Here is a 26,104-nt window from a genome sequence, read left to right as displayed (position 1 = left end):
ACACACAACTATACACATCATCCCCCGACCTTACCCCCACGGTACAACAGAACGCCAGTCACTGTCTGCCTGCAGTCTCCAACATCATGTCCGCTCTCTATCTGAAACTTAACCTCTCAAAAATTGAACTTCTGCTCCCGCCATCTACTAGCCTCTGTGAGACCTAGAGAGCTCCGGGAGTTGAACCCTCAAGACCTCGACGACAAACCTCCCTAGGGCGAGCTGGCCAGGTGTACCACCCCCTATACAGGGAGCATTAGGGGCAGACCCAGGGGAGACTATCGCTGTGGAAGCTGATACCTGGGGACAACCGGAGGAAGATGCAGGCAGGGCATGTGCAGGCGACCAGACGGGGGATGGTGATGACCACAGGGGAGACAGCTGTAGCCACGGAGATGGTGACAGAGAACCAGGGAGGATGCAGGAACGGGTAGCAGGTGAGAAGGTGGAACAGGCAGGCGAAGGCAGGAACAGGCAGGACCTGGAAGGGAACACAGGAGCGTAAGTAATAGGGAAACTAGCAGGAAACCAGGAAAGGTACGAAGCGTAGAGACAGAAGGTACGCTGGAGAGCGTGGACCCAATATCAGAACGTGAAACACAATTGATAATCAGGCAGGGAGGATAGGGAGAGACTGCCTGATATAGGGCACGCTGGAGAACTTCCGGGTCATGGTGCGGCAGAGTAATGAGACCAAGAGATAGGGCGCCTAGTCTAGGGGGGGCGTGCGCCTGTGTACCTGAGGAGGAGCTGAGGCCAGCCGCAGGACAGGAGAGGAGGCACCAAATGGACAGGCATCAGCAGAGGAGGCGGGCCGAGAGGACCGGAAGTGCCTGAGTGACGTGGAGGCACGGGAGGAAGCGGGGACCACCGGCGCCATGACGACAGAAGACTCAGCAGAGGCAGACAGGCCGGCGGTGGCAGGGGCACAGCCAGGAAGAGCTGCGGCGGCGGTCAGAGCGGGGGCCGCCGACGCTGCAGGGAGAGCGGAAGCAGTGAGCCTGACAGGCGCCGGGGAGGAGGTGAGCGTGACAGTACCCCCCTTACGCCACCTCTTTCCTCAGGACCGAAACCCTTTCAGTCAATTAAGAAGAGAGTCTTACCTCTGGATTTTTTCATTGCAAGAATGTCTTTAACTTCAAAGACATCTTGTGCGGACACAGGCGGGGGCGAGTGGCCAGTGGAAGGATGAAAGCAGTTAAGGATAACAGGCTTTAAGAGAGAGGCATGGAAGGAATTAGGAATCCTTAGCAAGGCGGGAAGTTTTAACTGGTAGGCCACATCATTGATACGAGCCAAGACCTCAAACGGACCAATATACCGAGGACCCAGTTTATACGAGGGTTGCTTCAGGCGGACAAATTTCAAAGACAGCCATACTTTATCTCCGGGTTGGTACAGTGAGAATCCAGGCGTCTTTTATTGGAATGTCTCTTGATCCTGCCTTGAGCACGATCAAGCGTGGTTTTGGTCTCCTGCCAGACCCTGGAAAACTCCTCGGTCAGAAGATCGGCCGCCGGCACACCCGAGACAGGAGGTACCGGCAGAGGAACACCTGGATGTTGGCCGCAGACAATAAAGAAGGGTGATTTGGAGGAGGACTCACTGGTATGGTTGTTGTAGGTGAATTCGGCCCACGGGAGTAGGCTGGACCAGTCGTTCTGATGGGCGTTGGAAAAATGCCGGAGATAAGTTACAAGGACTTGATTAGTACGTTCTGCCTGGCCGTTGGTCTGGGGATGGTAGGAAGAGGAGAAGTCCAACGTTACTTCCATCATACGGCACAGGGCCCTCCAAAACCGCGAGGTGAACTGAACCCCTCTGTCGGAAACGATATGCTTGGGGAAGCCGTGAATCCAGAAAACATGGGTGACGAAGATCTTCGCCAATTCAGGCACGGAGGGTAAGCCTGGCAGAGCAATAAAATGGGCCATTTTGGAAAATCGATCCACCACGACCAAGATGACGGTGTGGCCCGCAGACCGAGGCAGATCCGTAATAAAGTCCATTGCGACGTGCTGCCAGGGAGCCAAAGGAACCGGAAGCAGGTGTAAGCGTCCAGAGGGTAGGTGCCGAGGAACTTTGTTTCTGGCACACGATGGGCACGAGGCGATGAAACTTCAGACATCTTGAAGAAGGGATGGACACCAGTAATAACAAGAGATGAGAAGAAGTGTTTTCTTGACGCCCACATGACCGGCCAGCTTGGAGGCATGATCCCAGTGTAGCACTCGCTTCCTCTCGCTTTCTTGCACGAAGGTCTTACCCAGCGGTAACGAAGTCAAGCTAATTGGTGCGACCATGATGACTTTACTGGGGTCCACAATGTGTGATTGCTCCTCTTCGTTATCGGAGACCAGAAAGGACCTGGATAAAGCATCTGCTTTGAGATTCTTGTCACCGGGACGGAAATGCAGCTCAAAATTGATTCGGGCAAAGAATAGCGACCACTTGGCTTGCCTGGGATTTAGTCTTTGTGCTGACTGGATGTATGCCAGGTTCTTGTGGTCGGTGTAGATTTTAAATGGATGTACAGCTCCTTCCAAAAGATACCGCCACTCCTCCAGGGCCAATTTGATGGCAAGTATCTCTCTGTCACCAATGGCGTAGTTTCTCTCTGCGGTGGAGAGCATCTTGGAGAGGAAACTGCAGGTGAGCAGTCGACCGGAGGAAGATCTCTGGGAAAGAACCGCCCCGGCTCTGATGGCCGATGCATCTACCTCGAGGATAAAAGGCTTGTTGACTTCAGGACGATGGAGTACAGGTGCTGTACCGAAGGCATGTCTCAAGGTTTGAAAGGCGTCTTCAGCTTCCTGGACCAGAGGTGAGGGTTTGCTCCCTTTCGGGTTAAGGCGGAGATAGGAGCAGTCAAAGTAGAAAAGTGTGGAATAAATTGCCGGTAATAATTGGCAAAACCAAGGAATCATTGGATCGCCTTGATTCCTTGGGGACGCGGCCACTTGAGCACGGCGGACACTTTTCCCGGGTCCATACGTAGGCCAGAGTCTGAAATGATATAGCCCAAGAATAGTAGAGAGGACTGCTCGAAGGCGCATTTCTCGAGTTTGGCGTAAAGCCGATGCTGTCTTAGTCATAGCAAGACTTGGCGGACGTCTTTTCTGTGGGTAGCCAGATCCGAGGAAAATACAAGGATATCGTCCAAATACACCACCACACTGGAGTAGAGAAGGTCATGAAACACATCATTGACGAACTCCTGGAACACTGCGGGAGCATTGCACAGGCCAAAGGGCATGACCAAACATTCATAGTGGCCATCTGGGGTATTGAAAGCGGTCTTCCACTCGTCTCCGGAATGAATGCGGATCAGATTATAAGCCCCTCGGAGATCCAATTTCGTGACGACCCGTGCTCCCCGTAGACGGTTGAATAGCTCCGGAATGAGAGGCAGTGGATATTTGTTTTTGATGGTGATATCATTGAGGCTCCGGTAATCAATGCAGGGACGAAGGGATCCATCCTTCTTCTTGGCAAAAAAGAACCCTGCTCCTGCAGGCGAAGACGACTTGCGGATAAAGCCTCTGGCTAAGTTTTCTTGGATATATTCGGTCATGGCCAGGGTCTCAGAGGGAGACAGAGGATAGATCCGACCACGAGGGGGAGTAGACCCTGGGACAAGATCGATTGGGCAATCATAGGGCCGATGCAGGGGCAGAACCTCCGCCTTCTTCTTGTTAAAGACATCCGAAAAAGCCTTATAGGCCGAAGGTAAGTCTGTAGAGACTGAAGTGGGAGGCTTGGAGTTCTTCGATTGGACGGAGGAAAGACATCTGTCTTGACACGACTATCCCCAACCAGGATATCCCCGGATCGCCAGTCCAAGACAGGCTCGTGAGTTCTCAACCAGAGTAGGCCAAAGAGGATGGTGTGGGATAGCGCAGGCAGCACATAAGAGACTATTTTCTCCCGGTGTATGGCTCCAATCTGAAGTTCCACTTCTTCGGTGACCTGAGTAACGGACATCCGCAAGGGTCGACCGTCGACCGAAGCAATCTGCCGAGGAGTCTCCAGGGATCGAACTGGGATCCGAAGTCTCTTAACCGCTGCCTTCGAACTGAATAAAGTTGCCAGCTGCGCCTGAATCAATGTAAGCCCACTCAGAGGAGCGTTTGGAGCCTGTGTGCAACAGAACGGAGAGAATCAAGGGTAGAGAGGAATCTCAATTACCTAGGGAGGCCTCTCTTACCTGTCCTAGGTGGAGGCGTTTCCCGGGCGTATTGGACAGGAGCGGAGGAAGTGGGATGCACTCCCACAATAGAAGCAGAGACTCTGTTTGACCCTCTCTCTCCGACGCTCCTCCACTGGTTTGACACGATCCACTTGCATGGGTTCCGAGGCAGGAACCACAGAAGACGACACTGGACAGGAGCGAGGCGGACTGCGAGCGGCTGAAAAAACGCGAGGTCTTCACTCCCTAGCGGCCTCACGGGATCGCTCCTGAAATCGTAGGTCGATGCGAGTGGCCAGGGAGATCAAGTCCTCCAGGGAGGCTGAAGTATCATGTCCTGCTAACTCGTCCTTGACTCGACCAGAGAGTCCCTGCCAAAAGGCTCCTACCAAGGCCTCATTGTTCCACCCCAACTCTGAGAACAGGGTACGAAACCGAATGGCATACTGACCTACCGAGACCGTGCTGCTATGAATGAGTCACCGAAGGAGGAAAAAACAAAAATACAAGCTAAGTCCAGAAAACCAGAGAGGTTGGTAGTTATTGGATTGCAGACCCCTGATCCTATTCACACAACTAACAGTAGCCGTGGGGGGTTCCTACGGTGCCCTAGACCCCTCGTTCACAGCCGGAGAACTAAATAAGCCTAAAGAAAGAAAAGGGAAATCTAAACTGCCCCAGAGCAGACTCCAAAGCAATAGACAGCCCCCAACATGTATTGTCGGTGAAAAGCAGATGAAAACACAAACACAGACAGAAAGACAGGTTGAGCAAACGATGGGGCCCAACTAACTAAATAGGAAAGGACAGAAAAGATGCTGGCTGAAATTCCTCAAAAATACTGCCAAAATAATGTCCAACACGTCTGATAGAATGAAGGCCCTGAAGTCACTAGACTTCAAAAACACTATATCAGCATTCAGGTATAATCTGAAGACTGAGCAAAAGATCAACTTGACCAGAGACAAAAATGGAGCTCAGCCTGTACCAACAAGGGCAGGCAGAACACAAACACTAAGTAAACAGACAATATCTCATGGAAAAATAAGAGAGCAAATACTTAGCTTTCAGAAGACAGGTACTGAACTGGTTTGCAAGAGCTAAGAGCAGAAAGGATCACCAGCACCCCTGTAGGGCGTCGGCTGCCTTAAATCCACTCAGTGATTCCGGGTGTCCAATCAGGCTCCACCTGTTCAGATGACAGGTTCTTCCCAACCCAATCAATTTCACTACCTCTCTTCACCAGCAGAGGGAGTTCATCAGACATCAACGGTGAAGGGGAAAATGAACTCACAACAGTGTGCCCTGGTGGAGATTAAACAGCGCCTTGGTAGTAGAGCCCAAGCAACCTAGTTCATCGAATGCAAAAAGGAGATGAATCCAGCGAGCCAAGTTTGAAGTACATAAAAAATCTTTTTCTTTATTTCAAACGTAGATTAAAAATATTTATCCATAGCAGCATATTATAAATATAGGCAGAGATAGGAAAAATTACTGCTGTAAAGCGCACGGCAAGACACGTTTCGGCTAGACCTTTATCATTGGACTCTGTTTAATCACTTCATTCTTATCCAGGTACTGACATACATGTTGTTTAATAATTTGTTCAAAGATCTTTCTTGGTATAGAAGTCAGACTCACCGGCCTATAGTGGCCTGGGTCCACCTTCTTCCCCTTTTTGAAGATAGGAACAACATTTGCTCTTCTCCAGTCTTCTGACACTTCTCCTGTTCTCCAAGAATTTTCAAAGATTATGGAGAGGGGTTCAAAAATTTCTTCTGCTATCTCCTTCAGTACTCTGGGGTGTAATTCATCTGGACCTGGAGACTTGAATTCATTTAGGTTAGCTAAGTGTTTCCTCACTATCTTTCTGTTTATAGATATCCTGGATACTTCTATTCCCTTAATAGGACAGTGAAGAACAGTTGATGTTACATTTCCTTTCTGAGAGAAAACAGATGCAAAATAGGAATTTAAAAGTTTGGCCTTCTCAACATCCTGTCTTACCATTTCATCATTTTCATCCTGTAAAAATCCTATAGCATCTTTGACTTTTCTTTTACTTTTGACATATCCCCAAAATCCTTTATTATTGCTTTTGACATCTCTTTCAAGCCTCAATTCATTTTCAGCTTTAGATAATCTGATTTGTGCCCTGCAGGTTCTGCAGACAGCATTATATTCTTCTTTAGATATGCCTCCCTCTTTCCATTTTATAAACATTTTTTTCTTCCTTTTTAGCATGTGCTTAAGTTCTGTGTTCATCCATCCTGGTTTCCTTAAATGCTTCCTATTCTTCCCTCTTTTCGGAATTGTTAACAACTGTGCTTTGAGAATTTCATTTTTCAAGATTTCCCATCCTTCCTGGACATTTTTGTCTTTAAGGATATCCAGCCATTGGATCCCTCCAATTCTTTCTGAATCCCTTAAAATCTGCCTTTCTGAAATCTAACCTTGACATCTGAGTCTTCACAGGTCTTCCGCCTCTAGTTATCCAGAATTCTAAAATAGCATGGTCGCTACCTTCTAGGGTCCCAGCCACTTTTACCTCCTCAACCATTTCCTCCCTGTTTATAAGGATTAGATCCAAGGTAGCAGTTCCCCTTGCTTTCTCCCCTACCTTTTGGAAGATAAAGTTGTCAGCAAGCGAGGATCAGAATTTCCTGGACTTGTTAGTTTTGCCTGAGAGAGATTCCCAACAAATGTCTGGATAGTTGAAATCTCCCATGACAACTATGTCATATTTTTTGGAGAACTTGGCCATTTGATGCATAAAGAGCTTTGATCCACTCCCGCCTGGACTACTGTAACGCTCTATTAATTGGCCTCCCCGTTACTCGACTTTCCCCTCTCCAGTCCATACTTAATGCAGCAGCCAGGGTCATCCATCTGGCTAATCGATACTCGGACGCATCCTCTCTTCGCCAATCATTACACTGGCTGCCCATTCATTATAGGATCCAATTCAAAGTACTTGTTCTCACCCACAAAGCTCTCCACAGTGCGGCACCCCCTATATCTCCTCCCTCATTTCTGTCTATCGGCCTAACTGACAACTGCGCTCTGCAAACGACTTTCGACTAACCTCTGCACTAATCCGCACCTCCCACTCCCGACTCAAAGACTTCTCCCGTGCTGCGCCAATCCTCTGGAATACTCTACCCCAAGAAATTAGGACTATCCACAATTTACACAGTTTTAGGCGCTCCATCAAAATGCATTTGTTCAGAGTGACCTATCACGTTCACTAATCAAAGTCATTTTATGTGTAAGTGTGTGTGTGTAGCCCATTCACTATCTCCATCTATCCCTCACTCCCTCAAGATGGCTGGACTATCATTGTAAATGCAGCATTGTAAATACACACCTGTACGTTGCATCTCCCCCACCTCATTGTAGATTGTAAGGTCTCACGAGTAGGGTCGCTTATTTTTCTGTAGTTATTGTATTGTTAACGTTGTTACTTATGACTCGTGTTTTGAAACTATTAAACTGTAAAGCACTGCAAAATATGTTGGTGCTATATAAATAAAGATTATTATTATTATAGGAAGAAACAAATACTTTACATCACTATTGCTAACCAATGGTAATGTCAGTGTTTATATTGAATTTTTTCTGCTCATGGTATTGGGTGGGATAACGCAGGTTCATGTAACTGCATAGTGTTTTAGCATCCAGGTTTGCCTTTGATCTCTGATTGTGATACTCTGACCTGTGAAGGTTATTTCAAAACTTCAGAGTATCACTGGTTCCTGATGAGTCTCCCTTACAGGGGGACTCATTTGAGTAACCTGGGCAAGGATGACACACTTTCACATGAATGTTTCCCAAACACCCTGAATGACTAATGAATGGTCTTTAACTAAATATAGAGAATTTGTAAACATTGGCGGCAACAAACAGCACAGACAAAGTGAAACTCTGGATAGAGTTCCTCTCTTCCCTGGCTGGACTCTCTGTAGATTTGAGATCTTGGGCAGCTAAAGGACCTGAGATGATGTCACGACCATGTGACCAGTCACTTGCCTGGGAGGAGGCGTCAGACACAGAGCTGTCTGGTGCTGGAGAAGAATTGTCAGCTCCTGTCACAGAGCAGGTGTTATATCACATCACTGGGGGAAGTATACTAACCCTGTATACATACTTTAGGATCAGAGGTTCCCTGCAGCAGAGCTGTGTGTGCAATGTATGTGAGACCAAGCTGTGTATCACAACTGTTGTCAGGTGTCCCTGGACCAGGGCATCTTTCCCTGTGGCTGTGTGGAGTGGGCCTGGATTGATACATACACACAAACACACACATACATTCACTCAGCTTTATATATGTAGATAGTCACTGGCATCCATTTGAATGGACTATAAGCACAATGAATTGATATGTCATCAATCATCAATTGCATAATAAAGTACAGAAATATAACTTCATAAAATTTTTACAATCTCATTAACATACATGTGATATAATTCCACATACATCTTATGGATAAAAAGTGCAAAAGTGCCAGAGTGCCATATGATTAATATAAAATAGTATAATTTCAGTTAATTAATCATTATAATGTGCTCAATACAGCTGTGTAAAAATTTACCGAATATATCGCACCCCCTTAGGATTAGATTATTTATTTACACATGGAGGACGCCATGAACGCTGATATTGGCGTTCTCTAACACCTACTGCTCATGTAATTGTATGTCACTGCTTAGTCATAAGCTGTCGGTCAATCACATAAGATGTGTGGCACAACCGGTCCTGCGCATGCGCACTCTCATGTTATGGACATGTCGGCGCCATCTTGGATGAGGCAACATGCAAAATTCAAACGTACTATGCAAAACACTAACCGGTTTAAAAGGGTGGCGCTTTCTATATGCAGTTTATGTCCTGCGCATTTTTAGCAGCCTTATACCTTTATATTGATAGTACGTCTGTCCACATGTTCTTATTAGTTACATATTTGAAGATACCATCTACACTTGAAATGAAACGCAAGTATGAAAGTGATGTGAAACGTTTATCGAGTTTGCAATTGCATTTAGCTACATTGGGACAATATTTTAAAGAACGTAAAATTCCAAGGGGACTAAGATCCAACATAAGTCCAAACCTGTTTGCAGGGAACTCTTATTTTTGAGCACGTTTTACCATGATATTTAATAAGTATGCTATGGACATGATTTTGTTGAATATTGAATATCTCTACAGGTAGAGATTAAAAAGTTACAAGTTGTCATTGGAGAATCTGAACAAAAAATGCAAACGGTTCTAAAAACATATGAACTGTGTTTAAAGGTAAAATTGACAAGGATATCATTAAATTTCATTGTGATCTGGAAGAAACAAAAAGAAAAAAATGGAGTAGAGATGTGGAGGACTATGAAACAGGACATGTGTATGCATGGCAAAAGTAAAATCATAAACCACTATGGAGAAAGAGAGGTTATTTTAACCCCTTCACCCCCAAGGGTGGTTTGCATGTTCATGACCGAGCCAATTTTTACAATTCTGACCACTGTACCTTTATGAGGTCATAACTCTGGAACGCTTCCATGGATCCCGGTTATTCTGACATTGTTTTCTCGTGACATATTGTACTTCATGTTAGTGGTAAAATTTCATTCAAATAACTTGCGTTTATTTGTGAAAAAAATGGAAATTTGGCAAAAATTTTGAAAATTTCGCAATTTTAAAACTTTGAATTTTTATGCCCTTAAATCACAGAGATACGGCACACAAAAAACTTGATATCTAACATTTCCCACATGTTTACTTTACATCAGCACAATTTTGGAACCAAAATTTTTTTTTCTTAGGAAGTTATAAGGGTTAAAAGTTGACCAGCGATTTCTCATTTTTACAACACCATTTTATTTTTAGGACCACATCACATTTGAAGCCACTTTGAGGGGTCTATATGATAGAAAATACCCAAAAGTGACACCATTCTAAAAACTGCACCCCTTAAGGTGCTCAAAACCACATTCAAGAAGTTTATTAACCCATTAGGTGCATCACAGGAATTTTTTTGAATATTTAAAAAGAAATGAACATCTAACTTTTTTTTCACAAAAAAAATACTTCAGGTTCAATTTTTTTATTTTACCAAGGGTAACAGGAGAAATTGGACTGCAAAAGTTATTGTGCAATTTGTCCTGAGTACACTGATACCTGATTTGTGGGGGGAACGACTGTTTTGGCGCATGGCAGAGCTCAGAATGGAAGGAGCGCCGTTTGACTTTTTCAATGCAAAATTGGCTGGAATTCAGATCGGACGCCATGTCACGTTTGGAGAGTCCCTGATGTACCTAAACAGTGGAAACCCCCTACAAGTGACCCCATTTTGGAAACTAGACCCCCCAAGGAACTTATCTAGATATGTGGTGAGAACTTTGAACCCACAAGGGCTTTACAGAAGTTTATAACGTACAGCGGTACAATTAAAAAATCATATTTTTTCCACAAAAATGATCTTTTCACCCCAATTTTTATTTTCCCAAGGGTAACAGGACCCTAAAAGTTATTGTGCAATTTGTCCTGAGTACGCTGATACCCCACATGTGGGGGTAAACCACTCTTTGGGCGCATGGCAGAGCTCGGAAGGGAAGCAGCGCCATTTGACGTTTTTGGCTGGAATTGAGATCGGACACCATGTCGCGATTGGAAAACCCCTGATGTACCTAAACAGTGGAAACCCCCCACAAATGACACCATTTTGTAAACTAGACCCCCCAAGGAACTTATATAGATGTGTGGTGAGCACTTTGAACCCCCCAGTGCTTCACAGAAGTTTATAACGCCCGGGCGTGAAAATAAAAAATTCGTATTTTTTCCACAAACATGATCTTTTAGTCACCGTTTTTTTTATTTTCCCAAGGGTAACAGGAGAAATTGGACCCCAAAAGTTGTTGTCCAATTTGTCCTGAGTATGCTGATACCCCATATGTGGGAGAAAACTACTTTATGGGCACACGTCGGGGCTCGGAAGGGAAGTAGTGACGTTTTGGAATGCAGATATTGATGGAATGGTCTGCGGGTGTCATGTTGCCTTTGGAGAGCCCCTAATGTACCTAAACAGTGGAAACCCCCCACAAATGACCCCATTTTGAAAACTAGACCCCCTAAGGAACTTATCTATATGTGAGGTGAGCACTTTGAACCCCCAAGGGCTTCACAGAAGTTTATAATGCCCGGGCATGAAAATAAAAAAATCGTATTTTTTCCACAAACATGATCAATTAGTCCCCAATTTTTTTTTTCCCAAGGGTAACAGGAGAAATTGAACCCCAAAAGTTGTTGTCCAATTTGTCCTGAGTACACTGACACCCCATATGTGGGAGTAAACTACTGTATGGACACACGTCAGGGCTCGGAAGGGAAGTAGTGAAGTTTTGGAATGCAGACATTGATGGAATGGTCTGCGGGTGTCATGTTGCCTTTGGAGAGCCCCTAATGTACCTAAACAGTGGAAACCCCCACAAATGACCCCATTTTGAAAACTAGACCCCCTAAGGAACTTATCTAGATGTGTGGTGAGCACTTTGAACCCCCAAGGGCTTCACAGAAGTTTATAATGCCCGGGCATGAAAATAAAAAAATCGTATTTTTTCCACAAACATGATCAATTAGTCCCCAATTTTTTCATTTTCCCAAGGGTAACAGGAGAAATTGGACCCCAAAAGTTGTTGTCCAATTTGTCATGAGTACGCTGACACCCCATATGTGGGAGAAAACTACTGTATGGACACACGTCGGGGCTCGGAAGGGAAGCAGTGACGTTTTGGAATGCAGACTTTGATGGAATGGTCTGCGGGTGTCATGTGCGTTTGGAGAGCCCCTGATGTACCTAAACTATTGAAACTCCCCACAAGTGACCCCATTTTGGACACTAGACCCCCCCACGGAACTTATCTAGATGTGTGGTGAGCACTTTGAACCCCCAAGTGCTTCACAGAAGTTTATAACGCTCGGACGTGAAAATAAAAAAATCATTTTTTTCCACAAAAATGATATTTTTGCCCCCAATTTTTTATTTTCCTAAGGGTAACAGGAGAAATTGGACCCCAAAAATTGTTTTGCAACTTGTCCTGAGTAGGCTGATACCCTACATGTGGGGGTAAAACACTGTTTGGGCGCATGGCAGAGCTTGGAAGGGAAGGAGCACCATATGACTTTTTCAACTCAGAATTGGCTGGAATTGAGATCAGACACAATGTTGCATTTGGAGAGCCCCTGATGTGCCCAAACAGTGGAAACCCCCAATTCTAACTCCAACCCGAACCCCAACACACCCCTAACCCTAATCTCAGCCCTAACCCTAACCCTAGCCCTAACCCAAGCCCTAACCCTAGCCCTAACCCTAACCCTAACCCTAGCCCTAACCCTAACCCTAGCCCTAACCCTAGCCCTAACCCTAGCCCTAATGGAAAAATGGAAATAAATACATTTTTTTTATTTTATTATTTTTCCCTAACTAAGGGGGTGATAACGGGGGGTTTGATTTACTATTTATGGCGGTTTTTATGTTTGGCAGCTGTCGCACGCTAAAAGACGCTTTTTATTGTAAAAATAGTTTTTGCATCACCACATATTGAGAGCTATAATTTTTCCGTATTTTAACCCACCGAGTCATGTGAGGTCTTATTTTTTGCGGGACGAGTTGACGTTTTTATCGGTACCATTTTCGGGCATGTGACATTTTTTGATCGCTTTTTATTCTGATTTTTGGGACGCAGAATGAACAAAAACCAGCGTTTCATGAATTTCTTTTGGGGGAGTGCGTTTACACCGTTCCGCGTGCGGTAAAATTGATAAAGCGGTTTTATTCTTCGGGTCAGTACGGTTACGGCGATACCTCATTTAGGTCGTTTTTTTATGTTTTGTCGGTTTTATGCAATGAAAACTATTTTATATAAAAAATAATTATTTTTGCATCGCTTTATTCTACGAGCTATAACTTTTTTATTTTTTCGCTGATGATGCTGTGTGGCAGCTCGTTTTTTGCGGGACAAGATGATGTTTTCAGTGGTACCATGGATATTTATATGCGTCTTTTTGATCGCGCATTATTACACTTTTTGTTTGGCAGTATGATAATAAATCATTATTTTTTGCTTCGTTTTTTATTTTTATTTTTTAAGGGGTTCGCTAAAGGGGTTAACTAATGGGACAGTTTTATAGGGCGGGTTGTTACAGATGCAGCGATACCTAATATGTGTACTTTGATTGTTTTTTTTTTTTTTATTTTCAAAAAATGAATTTATTGGGGAATATTTTTTTTTTTTTTACTAATTTATTTGGCGATTTTTTTAAAATTATCTTTACACTTTTTTTATTTTTTTTTTACTTTATTACATAGTCCCAGGTGGGACATCACTGTCATGTGACAGATCGCTGATCTGTCACATCACAGATCACTGTGACAGATCAGCGATCTGTCACAGGCAGTGCCGAAGGCTTCCTCATGCCTGCGCTTTGCAGGCACTGAGGAAGCCAGCTTCCTGCAGGCCCCCGAAGGCCCCCGCCGCCATCTTGGATCCGGGGGCCTGTAGGGAAAGAGCCCCCCGCAGCAGCGCTGCACATTGCGCTGCCGTGGTGGGCTCAGGGAAGCACGGAGGGAGCCCCCTCCCTGCCGATGCTTTCCTTTAACTCCCGGTACACCGCGATCATGTTTGATCGCGGTGTGCAAGGGGTTAACGTGTCGGGGCGGTCCGTGACCGCCCCTGACTCATTGTGCCTGGTGTCAGCTGTGACAATCAGCTGACACCCGGCCGCGATCAGCGGCGCTCACCACGTGGGCGCCGCTGATCGCTGAGACATACTATCCCGTCCACGGTCATACGGGCCCGGGTACCGTGGACGGGATAGTACGTCGGATGTCAGGAAGGGGTTAAAGATGGAGAAATAAATTTGATTAAAGGTGATACATCTACTAATTATTTTATTTTCCATAGACTTGGACATTGGAAAAAAGGAGTTTGTAGGCGCAAAAGGCGAGGAGGCAAGCGCCATCACTGCCGGCAGAAAAAAACAAGAGAAGAACAGGTCTCAACCACAGAGACAGGCGACCATGAAGAAGCGGAAACTGAACTTGTAATCAATATTTCAGAAAAGGTATTGACTTATCCATGCATATCTGTTTTAAGTAGAGGATTGTCTTTTAGTCCCTGTTCACATACAGCTTGGATTGAGCTCCAAACTCGATTAGAACTTTTTTAGGATGATTAAAATAAAGGATTGGTTTCATGATAAAAATACGTTTGAAAAAGTGAAGACAAGTGAATTTGATTTGCAACAGGTGGATTTAAGAAAAATCTGTAATTTTGTCCCTTCAATTAACTCTGCAGTAATAGATGCTTTTGAAAAAGCTATTAAGGCTAGTTTCACACTTGCTTTTTTTTGCAGCGCGTTTTTCCCGCAAAAAAACGCATTGAAAAAACGCATACAAAAGCATACAACTGCTGCGTTTTTTTCAAGCATTTTTATGAGCATGCATGAAAAAACGCAGCGTTTTTATGCGTTTGTATGCGTTTTTAGTGCGTTTTTACCGCGTTTGCGTTTTTTTCCAACATTAGGTGGCCCCTCACACTAACCCAAACCATGACTTTACTAACCCTAACCCTGACCCTAACCCTAACCCTAACCCTGACCCTAACCCTAACCCTAACCCTGACCCTAACCCTTAACCAAATCATACTTAACCCTAACCCAAACCCTAAACCCTAACTAACCCTAACCCTAACCCTAACCCTGACCCTAACCCTAACCCTAACCCTAACCCTGACCCTAACCCTTAACCAAATCATACTTAACCCTAACCCTAACCCTGACCCTAACCCTAACCCTAACCCTGACCCTAACCCTAACCCTGACCCTAACCCTAACCCTAACCCTGACCCTAACCCTGACCCTAACCCTTAACCAAACCATACTTAACCCTAACCCTGACCCTAACCCTAACCCTGACCCTAACCCTTAACAAAACCATACTTAACCCTAACCCTGACCCTAACCCTAACCCTGACCCTAACCCTAACCCTAACCCTGACCCTAACCCTTAACCAAACCATACTTAACCCTAACCCTGACCCTAACCCTGACCCTAACCCTTAACCAAACCATACTTAACCCTAACCCTGACCCTAACCCTAACCCTGACCCTAACCCTTAACAAAACCATACTTAACCCTAACCCTGACCCTAACCCTAACCCTAACCCTGACCCTAACCCTTAACCAAACCATACTTAACCCTAACCCTGACCCAAACCCCAACCCTAACCCTGACCCTGACCCTAACCCTAACCCTAAACCCCCTTAACTAACCCTAACTCTAACCCAAACCCCTAAATTCCATGGTTAACAAAAAAAAACGCATGTGCAAAAAAACGCATACATGAGCATGCCAGTGCGCATATATGCGCATCCATAGGCTATAATGGCCATTTTTAGCGCAAAACGTGCGCATATGTGCGCATGCGCTTTTTTGCAGGGCCAAAAAATGCAACATGCTGCGTCTGGAAAATACAAACGCACACCCCAAAAAAACGCAGCGCATGAAAATCGCATACATGCGCTTACAAGCGCGCAGGTATGCGCACCCATGTTAAATATAGGGGAAAAAACGCATGCGCACATATGCGTTTTTTTCCAGCGCTAAAAAACGCAAATGTGAAACCAGCCTAAGATGAATATAAGTGTGCTGAAGGGTAACACTACAAATGGTTTTAAACATCCTAATATTTCCAAGGAGGAATATGTAGCATTGCAGGAACTTGCCCATGACAACAACATCGTCATTAAACCCGGTGATAAGGGGGTGCTGTCGTCGCCATCTAAGTATATTATGAAAATTAAAAGACAGATAAATGATGGCAAAGTTTATGAAAAAATGGATGGGGATCCTAAGTTTAAAATAATAAAAGAAATAAAGAAATGTTTACTAGGAGCATTAGACTCACATACCATTGATCAAGGTTTATTTTATCTATTGGTTGGGACCCCTAGAACCCCAGTACTTTATATTATCCTTAAGGTGCATAAATCTCTGAACAATCCACTGGAACGACCGACAGTGTCGGGTGTTAATTCAGTGTTCAGTGGAATGGGTATATTCCTGGACAAGATCCTGAATCCTATTGCTAAAAACTGTAGATCCTATATTCAGGATACTACAGATTTTCTAAGTAAATTAGAGGGGATGTGTTTTAATGGGGAAGTGATTTTGGCGTCATTCGAAGTCTTCTCCCTCTACACATCAATAGATTATGAGTGTGGTTTACGTACAATAGAGAAAAAATTAAAATCGACTGAACTTACTGTAAAGGGAAACGCATTTATTTTGAAATTGTTGGAAATGATTTGGAGTTGGAGTTACTTTCTTTTTGCGGACAATTTCTATTCACAAAAACAGGGTACTGCAATGAGAGACAATATGACCCCTGCATATGCTAATTTGGTAATGGTTGTCCTGGAGGAAGACCTTGTCTATGTGTCCCACCACTTCCGACATGTTTTGGTGTGGTGGAGGTGCATAGGCTATGTCTTCCTCCTTTGGACAGGCACCAAAGAAGAACTTGAGGAATTCCATCTATTTTTTAATCTGATTGATCAAACGATTAAGTTCACTTCAGTTTGATCTAAGACGGAAATACAATTTTTGGATGTCCTTATTAAACAAGAAAATGAAAAACTCATTACAACACTGTTTGTTAAGGGAACTGATAAAAATAATTTACTTATATATGACAGTCAACAGCCCCGTAAAATGGTAAGATCAATACCCTTGAGCCAAATGATAAGGGCACGACTGATTGTTAAAGAGTCAGGAGAAGCGAATGGTGTCATGGACTCTTTGATAAAAAAAATTCTTGAATAGAGGTTATCCTAGAAATTTACTTGAGATAACTAAAAAGAAAGTTCTTAGGTGAGAGAGAACAGAATTATTGAAAAAGAAGCCAAAAGAAAAAAGATTGACCCAAATTCCTTTTGTTTTAACTTTTACAGAAGAAAGCAAAGACATTGTAAATATTATTAAAAAAACATTGGGGGATGTTAACCAAGTGTCTTCCAGGTATAGAGGAGTTTAAAATACCGTCATTACTATACTACAAGAAGAATAAAAATATTGGAGATTATCTGATTAAGTCTGATTTAGACCCTTTGAAAAAGACTTGCCATACTACATTAACAGGAACTGAAAAGAAGGGGTGTTTTCCATGTCTATCCTGTGTAAATTGCCAACTTATGTTAAAGGGTCCTACATTGAACATCCTACTACCCAAAAGGTTTGTACAATAAAACATTTTTTAACTTGTAATTCAGACCATGTAATATGCCTCCTTCAGTGTCCATGCAATTTGTGGTATATCGGTGAGACCACTTGTGATTTTAAAACACGCATTAATCATCACCGATATACCATAAGAAAAAAGAGGTTGGATCTTCCAGTCTCGAAACATTTTGTTGAACAGAAACATATGGAAAGACTACTTAGATTTAAGATAATTGATGTAATACCTGTTCAAAGAATAGGGGGCATTAGAGGATGCCTTTTAAGAAACCGAGAAATACAAAGGATATATGTGTTAAACACTCTTAGACCTATGGGACTAAATGTTGATTTTAAAATCCATTCGATAATGTGAATAATATATTGTGTTGATGTATGTCATCCTCTAAGCAGTTAATCATAGGCCCCGGATCTCTAGGAATGTATGATTTACATTGAATTATCCTAGTTTTAATATATATTTTTTATTATTTTTTTCAGATACTTCACTTATTAACACGGGTCACTTGATATACAATATTCACCTGGGAAAAATTTAACCGTACGGAGGACAGACATAATTTTTGACCAAAAATTATTTTTTCTCTTTAAAAAAAATAAAAAAAATTTTCTGTGTTTCAAAATTTTTTTCTTTTTTCTTATTATTGTAAACTTATAAGTCTTTCGGCCAATTATAAATTTTTGAGGTGTACTAATAATATATCTCTTTGAATTATGATTTTACTATATAATTCTGTCCATGGAATGAATATGATAGCTTGGGACTAGGTATACCTACCTTTATAGATGCCAAGGTTGTGGCACTATGGTCCGGAAGGGTCAGGTGAAGCACTAAGGCACTATTTGATGATCAGAGGTTATCTAAACAATGTGCCGTCTGATACATCAGGGTAGATTAAAATACCTTTAAATCCCTATAAGCATGCATATTTTTAAGTATTTTTTGCAAAGTGGCTAAGATCACAATTGACGTGAAATAAGAACATGTGGACAGACATACTATAAGGGTATAAGGCTGCTAAAAATGCGCAGGACATAAACCACATATAGAAAGCGCCGCCCTTTTAAACCGGTTGGTGTTTTGCATAGTACATGTTTGAATTTTGCATGTTGCCTCATCCAAGATGGCGCCGGCATGTCTGTAACACGAGAGTGGGCATGCGCAGGACCAGTGGTGCCACACATCTTATGTGATTGACCGACAGCTTATGAGTAAACAGTGACGCACAATTTCATGCGCAGTAGGTGTTAGAGAACGCCATGTGTGAATCAATAATCCTGAGGGGGTGAGATATATTCGATACATTTTTACACAGCTGTATTGAGCACATTATGATTAATTGACTGAAATTATACTATTTTACATTAATCATATGGCACTTTAGCACTTTTTATCTGGAAGATGTATGTGGAATTATATCACATATACTGTATATTAAAGAGATTGTAAAAATTTTATGAAGTTATATTTCTGCACTTTATTATACAATTATTGATTGTTAATTATGTCTATAAAAATACCTTATATGTTATACCCACTGCTTGAGAAAGGCTCAGTATGACCTGAAACGTCGCCCAGACATGTGGGTTTGAATAAATCTTTCCACATTGAAGAACATGGAGTGCTGCTTTCATTTTTGATTTTTTTTTATCTGTCTGTCTGTCTATCTATCTATCTATCTATCTATCTATCTATCTATCTAGGTGTCTGTCTGTCTGTCTGTCTGTCTATTCTTTTTAGATCTATATTGCATCTATTTTTATATCTTTAATCCATCTTTTATCTATCTAAATGTTCTATATATCTTCTGTTAGATATCAATCATATAATTCTTATCACACATTTCACAGACATTTTAATTCGATGAATTAATCATTAAACAAGCAAGTCTTTTCTAGGAGAAAACGTTCACAGATTTTTTCCCTGTCTATAGAGCACCACCTGCCATTAGCAATGGAGTCCCCGATTTTCATATTGTCAGACAGTTGCAGTTGGCTTGAGCCGAGGCCAAGCGGGGATGAGGGGAGACTCCCTGCTTCTATAAAGCTGAATTTAATAAGATGAGAACAGGACGCCAAGATGGTGAGCTCCATCCTTAGCATTTCATCATGACACTAGTCACTCAGCATGACTCGTAGTACGGGAATAATCTGGGTGAGCCTGGCAAAGTACAAATATAATGGAGCAGTAGGGGATCTTTGGGGCCTGGCAGAAAAGCTTAGCAAAGTTAAAGCCTATTACTGTATGCATGACCAGCCGTGCCAACTGTAGCAGCATGCTAACCCTTCTCTATAATAGTGGATGCACTTGTCTACATTCACAGGCAATGTTCATTTAAATGTCTTCAATATCATTGAACATGTGCATGTAAATGCTTTACTATTCAGAGTGATTTGTTACTTTTCAGAAAGTTGAAAATATATCAAATTAGATTTTTTTTATCTCTATAAGTAAAATATCAGTCTGATCTAGGGGTATACCAGTAATTGCTATGTAGTTGGTGTATGTTTTCAGTTGCTTTAGCATATATGTACACTTCTGTTCCATAACATAGCAAATATTGTATTTTTTTCATTTGTGCCTTTGCCACTGATAAATTATGGTTATGGGGAATGTGGTGTACCTAATGTACTAAATGTCTAACTGATGGTCTGTATGCGGGGGAGACCGGGCAAAAGCTTAGAACAAGGATGAATTCTCATTGCCACACGATAATAGAAAAAAGAATGGATCTACCTGTGGCAAAACATTTTTGTATACCTGATCACAGCACATGGACATGAAATTACTGGTATTGAAAGCTAATTTCACATCTCAAAGAGACAGAAAAGTCTGGGAGTACAAGATCATGATGACCTTTGACACTTTCAGTGCAGGAATGAATGTGTCGCATGGATTTATGTCTTTTTACGTCAATTAAGGAATTTGCTCCTATGACCTTGTGGGGGCATCACAACACATTACCAGATCAGATCCCAATCAGAGGACAATAAAACATCCAGACTCCTTATCTGTGAACTGGTCCAATATTTATGGCCATACCTGTCTATCATTCTCCCATAATGACAGTTCTGTGCTGTGTTGTGCATAAATATGTGATTCTTCAGATTTTGTATTAGTCAATGCCTGATGAAGAGACCTGAGTTGTCTCGAAAGCTTGCAATGTGTTACCATCTTTTCAGTTAGCCATTAAAAGGTATCAACCACTGAGGACTCTCAATTCTGGTTATGGGGAAGAATTTCCATAAATTTATTGTTTTTTAACTGTAAATTTTTATTGAAAACAATTTTTGGTTTAACAATTGGACACAAGTCTGAACAAACATTGAGAATAAGTACCTTCATACAAAAAGTAATAAAATTGAACCAGAGAAGCCTCAAGAATGAAGAAATATTATACAGATAAAGTGTAATACATCCTTTAATGCTGAGACGCCAAATAGTAAGATCAAGCATTAAGTTCAAAAATATTGTGAGGAAAAAAGTATTTAGTCAGCCACCAATTGTGCAAGTTCTCCCACTTAAAAAGATGAGAGAGACCTGTAACTGACATCATAGGTAGAAGATATCAATGCTTTATTAGTCAAACAATCACATGTAAAAAGAAAAAACACAGCACAAGCAGAATAAAAACATTTAAAAACAAACAATGGAAAATGTTCCAGTCATGCCCATGTTTGGCAATGGCTGACCCTCACTGGATCACACATAGCAAAGAATATTTTGATATTAGGCTCTAGACAAAAGTGAAAGAATCAATTCTGTACAATACAAAGCCAAGAAAATGCTGTGCTTGAACAGATCAATGATTAATATAAAAAGGTAGTACATATACCTAATCACAACATCATGTTGATAACCAGTATAGAGAGCTAGGAAAGACTCAAAAAAATTGCACATATGCAAATGGTTATAAAGCCAAGAAAATGCTATGCTTAAAAAGAACAATAATTAGTTAAAAAGTAAAAAAGTTAATACACTGCTCAAAAAATAAAGGGAACACTAAAATTCCACATCCTAGATATCTCTGAATGAAATATTCCAGTTGAAAATTTTTATTCATTGCATAGTGTAATGTGTTCAGAACAATAACACATAACAATTATCAATGTAAATCAAAATGAATATCCCATGGAGGTCTGGATTTGGAATGATGCTCAAAATCAAAGTGGAAAATCAAATAACAGGCTGATCCAACTTCAGTGGAAATGCCTCATGACAAGGAAAAGATGCTCAGTAGTGTGTGTGGCCTCCATGAGCCTGTATGATCTCCCCACGATGCCTGGGCATGCTCCTGATGAGGCAGCGGATGGTCTCCTGAGGGATTTCCTCCCTGACCTGGACTAAAGCATCCGCCAACTCCTGGACAGTCTTTGGTTCAACATGACATTGGTGGATGGAGCGAGACATGATGTCCCAGATGTCCTCAATCGGATTCAGGTCTGGGGAATCAGTGGGCCAGTCCATAGCTTCAATGCCTTCATCTTGCAGGAACTGCTGACACACTCCAGCCATATGAGGTCTAGAATTGTCCTGCATTAGGTGGAACCCAGGGACAACCGCACTAGCATATGGTCTCACAAGGGATTTGAGGATCTCATTTCCGTACCTCATCGCAGTCAGGCTACTTCTGGCGAGCACATGGAGGGATGTGTTGCCCTCCAAAGAATTGCAACCCCACACCATTACTGGCCCACTGCCAAACCGGTCATGCTGAAGGATGTTGCAGGCAGCAGATCGCTATCCACGGCATCTCCAGACTCTGTCACATCTGTCACATTTGCTCAGTGTGAACCTGCTTTCATCTGTGAAGAGCACAGAGCACCAGTCGTGAATTTTCCAATCCTGGTGTTCTGTGGCAAATGCCAAGCATCCTGCATGGTGTTGAGCTGTGAGCACAACCCCCATCTTTGGATGTCAGGCACTCAGACCATCCTCATGGAGTTGTTTTCTAACCGTTTGTGCAGACACATGCATATTTGTGGCCTGCTGGAGGTCATTTTGCAGGGCTCTGGCAGTGCTCCTCCTGTTCCTCCTTGCACAAAGGCGGAGGTAGCGGTGCTGCTGCTGGGTTGTTGCCCTCCTATGGCCCCCTCCACGTCTCCTGGTGTACTGGCCTGTCTCCTGGTAGCGCCTCCCGCCTCTGGACACTACGCTGACAGACACAGCAAATATTCTTGCTACAGCTGGCATTGATGTGCTATCCTGGATGAGCTGCACTACATGAGTGTCACGCGGCTGCAGCCGCGCACTCCGCCTGTCCCTTCTCCCCGACCGCAGCTTACCCCCTCACCGGCGGCCTCCTCACCACGGTTTCAACTGCCTCGGGCTTCCCCGCGATCCCTCCTGGCTCCTCTCCTCCACCCGGCGACCATGTCCATCCGGTCTTCTGAATCTCGCCGGGTGCGCGCTCCTGTCCCTCCTCCTTGGCGGGCGCGCGCACACACTGTGCTCGGGCGCACGCGCGCCTCCTGTTCCTCCTGAGGTCGCGCGCCTTCCTCTCTTGCACTGGAGAGGTCACGACCCGGAAGTCTCTGATACTACTCCTATATCAGGCCGCCTCTCCCTGCTAGCGTCGCCTGATTATCACTTTTGCTTTGATAGTGATTCTGGCCCATTCATCTATGTACGCTCCTGCGTCCTGTCTGTTTGTAGCTCACCTGCCTTCTCCACTGTCCTCTCTCCTAGGATCGGGAGGTCCGTGGTCGTGTTCCTTCCTGTCCTGTTCCCACACCTGAGACCGCTCTGATCATGCCTGCTGTCCCCGTCTCGCATGTGTCCCTGACCTGACCGCCATCCGTCTTCCTGCTCCGGAGGAGGTTCCCGCCAGCATCCCCGGCCTGTGGCCGGCCCCTCTATACACTCCCTGGGTACCAGCTGCCGTGGTAATAGTTACCCGCGGGCCACCCCCAAGCACTCCCTGTATACGGGGTGGTCCACCTGGTCAGCTCGCCCCCGGGAGGTTCGTTGCCACGGTCTAGCGGGTCCACCCCAGGAGTACCTAACAGAATAATCAGGTCATGGATCCCACTGGTACCCCGACCCCGACCCAAAAGGAACTTTTGTTCCTTCATGAGAATCAGGCGAGGATCATGTCGTTCCTCAAATCAATGGAGTCCCGTCTTTCTTCTTTGCAAACCTCCGATCCTGGGATTGCCCCCCAGATCTCCGGCTTGCAGCAGGATCTTGCCCAGCAGCGCGACACCCAGGCCCACATTTTGAACTATATAGCCTCGGTAGATAGCCGCTTACTAGCTCTTCAGACTGCGGCCGCTGCCTCTGTACCGGTGGCAGCTCCTCATCCCTCCCCCCGGTTGGCTATACCCCCACGTTATAGCGGTGATCCCAAACTCTGTTGGGGGTTCATTAACCAGTGCCAGTTGCATTTCGAGTTGGCGCCCCTGCAGTACCCTACCGACCAGGCCAAGGTGGCCTTTTTGGTATCCCATTTAGAGGGTGAGGCGCTGGCTTGGGTAAACCCCTTGTGGGATCGTGATGACCCGATAGTCTCCCAGCTTGCGACCTTCTTGGAGACCTTTCGTAAGGTCTTTGATGAGCCCGGCCGTCTGGTCTCCACCACCAAGTCCTTATTTTGCCTCCGCCAGGGCACCCTCTCTGTGGGGCAGTATGCCATCCAGTTCCGTACGTTGTCCTCTGAGCTTGGGTGGAACAATGAGGCCCTAGTGGGGGCTTTTTGGCGCGGTTTGTCGGCTCGAATTAAAGACGAGTTGGCAGGCAGGGATACACCTATGTCTTTGGAGGATCTCATCTCGCTGGCAACGCGAATTGATCTGCGTTTCCAGGAGCGCTCCCGCGAGGCCGCCAGGGAGAGAAGGCCCACTCGTTTTTCTCCTTCGACACGCAGTCCTCCCCGTTCGCGACCCTCCACCATGGCGTCAGCCCCAGAACCCATGCAAGTGGACCGACTCAGACCCGTGGAGCTACGCCGCCAGGAGAGATTCACTCATGGTCTTTGTCTCTATTGTGGCAGCGCCTCCCATCTTCTACGCTCCTGTCCTGTGAGGCCGGGAAACGCCTCCGCCTAGGACAGGTAAGAGAGGCCTCCCTAGGTGTCATTGATACCTCTCTACCCTTGACCCTTTCTGTTTTGTTTGTCCAGGGTTCAAAATGTTTTTCTGAGGTGGCCTATATTGACTCTGGGGCTGCAGGGAATTTTATCCAACTCGAGGCGGTGAAGAGATTGCGGATACCTGTCAGGTCCTTGGAGGTTCCCCGGCAGTTAGCTTCAGTCGACGGCGTTCCCCTGCGCGAGACCGTTACGCTGGTCACTGAGGAGCTGGAGTTACAGATCGGGGTCCTGCACCATGAGAGAATAGCCTTTTTTGTGCTGCCATCACTGTCCCACACCTTGCTCCTGGGTCTTCCGTGGTTGAGGATGCACGAACCTGTCCTGGATTGGCGGTCCGGAGATATTCTTCGCTGGGGCCACCTCTGCCAGACTAAATGTCTCCGTCCTGTAAAACCCCTCAAGAGCTCGTTACCTGCCTCGGGCACTGCGGATCTGCCCTCGGCCTACTGGGCCTTTGCTGACGTCTTTGATAAGAAGGATATATAAGCCGCGGAGACACCATCACATGTTTCTCAACGCAAGCAATGACTAGCCAGGTCTTTCACCGGGAAGGAACAACCACGGGAAGGGCAGTCTCCAATGAAGGAAACCACCTATGCCAAAACATGGTATCCATCCACAGACAGCTGTTTCGGGGTATTGCCCCTCATCAGTGTGGTGTCATGATCTGAAGTGATCTGACAGTTTTAAAAGCACAGAGTGAACTTTTTTTTCCTTTTGGCAAGTTGCCAAGGTGACTTGACTGTCCCCGGTGGTGGTTAGTGGTATCACACCTTAGATTTCAGTTTAATGTGCACGTAATTAGGAATCAGGTGTGGGGCTCTATAAATGAGTCTCAGGGTGTGTAATTACGGCTGGTGATATTCATTCATTCCCTATATTCTGAGTTGGTGCGAGCCTGGTGGAAGGATGGAGCTGAGGAGGAGTCCTGCGCAGCTTAGCCAGGGGGACGTGTGTCAGCTATGGTGTCTGGACGAAGGGCTGGCATGGCGTGGTGGGGTCGCAGTGATGGTGTCAGCAGGAAGTGTCTGCATGGACTGGTGGAGTGGCGACTATGGAGAGTGGCACTCACCATGTGGGGCTTGGCTGCTGAGCTGGACTCAAGCATGCTTGACTTCGTGTCAGAAGCTGAACTCATCCTTGGGACTCTGTTACTAAGCAGCAGCAACGGGTGGTGGACTCTGCTCCAAGGCTGCACTATGGTGAAGGATCCTGTTATGGTGATGGATCCTGGTGGAGGAGAAGACGCACGCAGGTGGAGGGCTCTGTTGCAGGAGCATAAGCACAGAGCATAAAGCTAAGTGGTGTCCCCCTGTATTGTCTCTTTCCCTCATGTGTCTTATTAGTGCAGTGGTGGGATTAGTTTCCGCACCGGCCTACTCCCTAGTGAGGGTTTAGGTTCAGGGCGAGCAAGGGCTTTGAGGTACGCGTGCGGCGCCCGGTGCGGAACCGGCATAGGGAACGTTAGGAGTGCAGGGACACTGGCTCAGGGGAGCTCAGGAGGTCTCCATTTCCCTATTCCCTATCGCAGGG

This window comes from Dendrobates tinctorius, unplaced genomic scaffold, assembly GCF_039654945.1.
Source record: "Dendrobates tinctorius isolate UK_male_01 unplaced genomic scaffold, ASM3965494v1 ptg000005l, whole genome shotgun sequence".
Taxonomy (NCBI): Eukaryota; Metazoa; Chordata; class Amphibia; order Anura; family Dendrobatidae; genus Dendrobates; species Dendrobates tinctorius.
The sequence above is the reverse complement of the archived record's forward strand: the minus strand, read 5'-3'. Positions refer to the sequence as shown.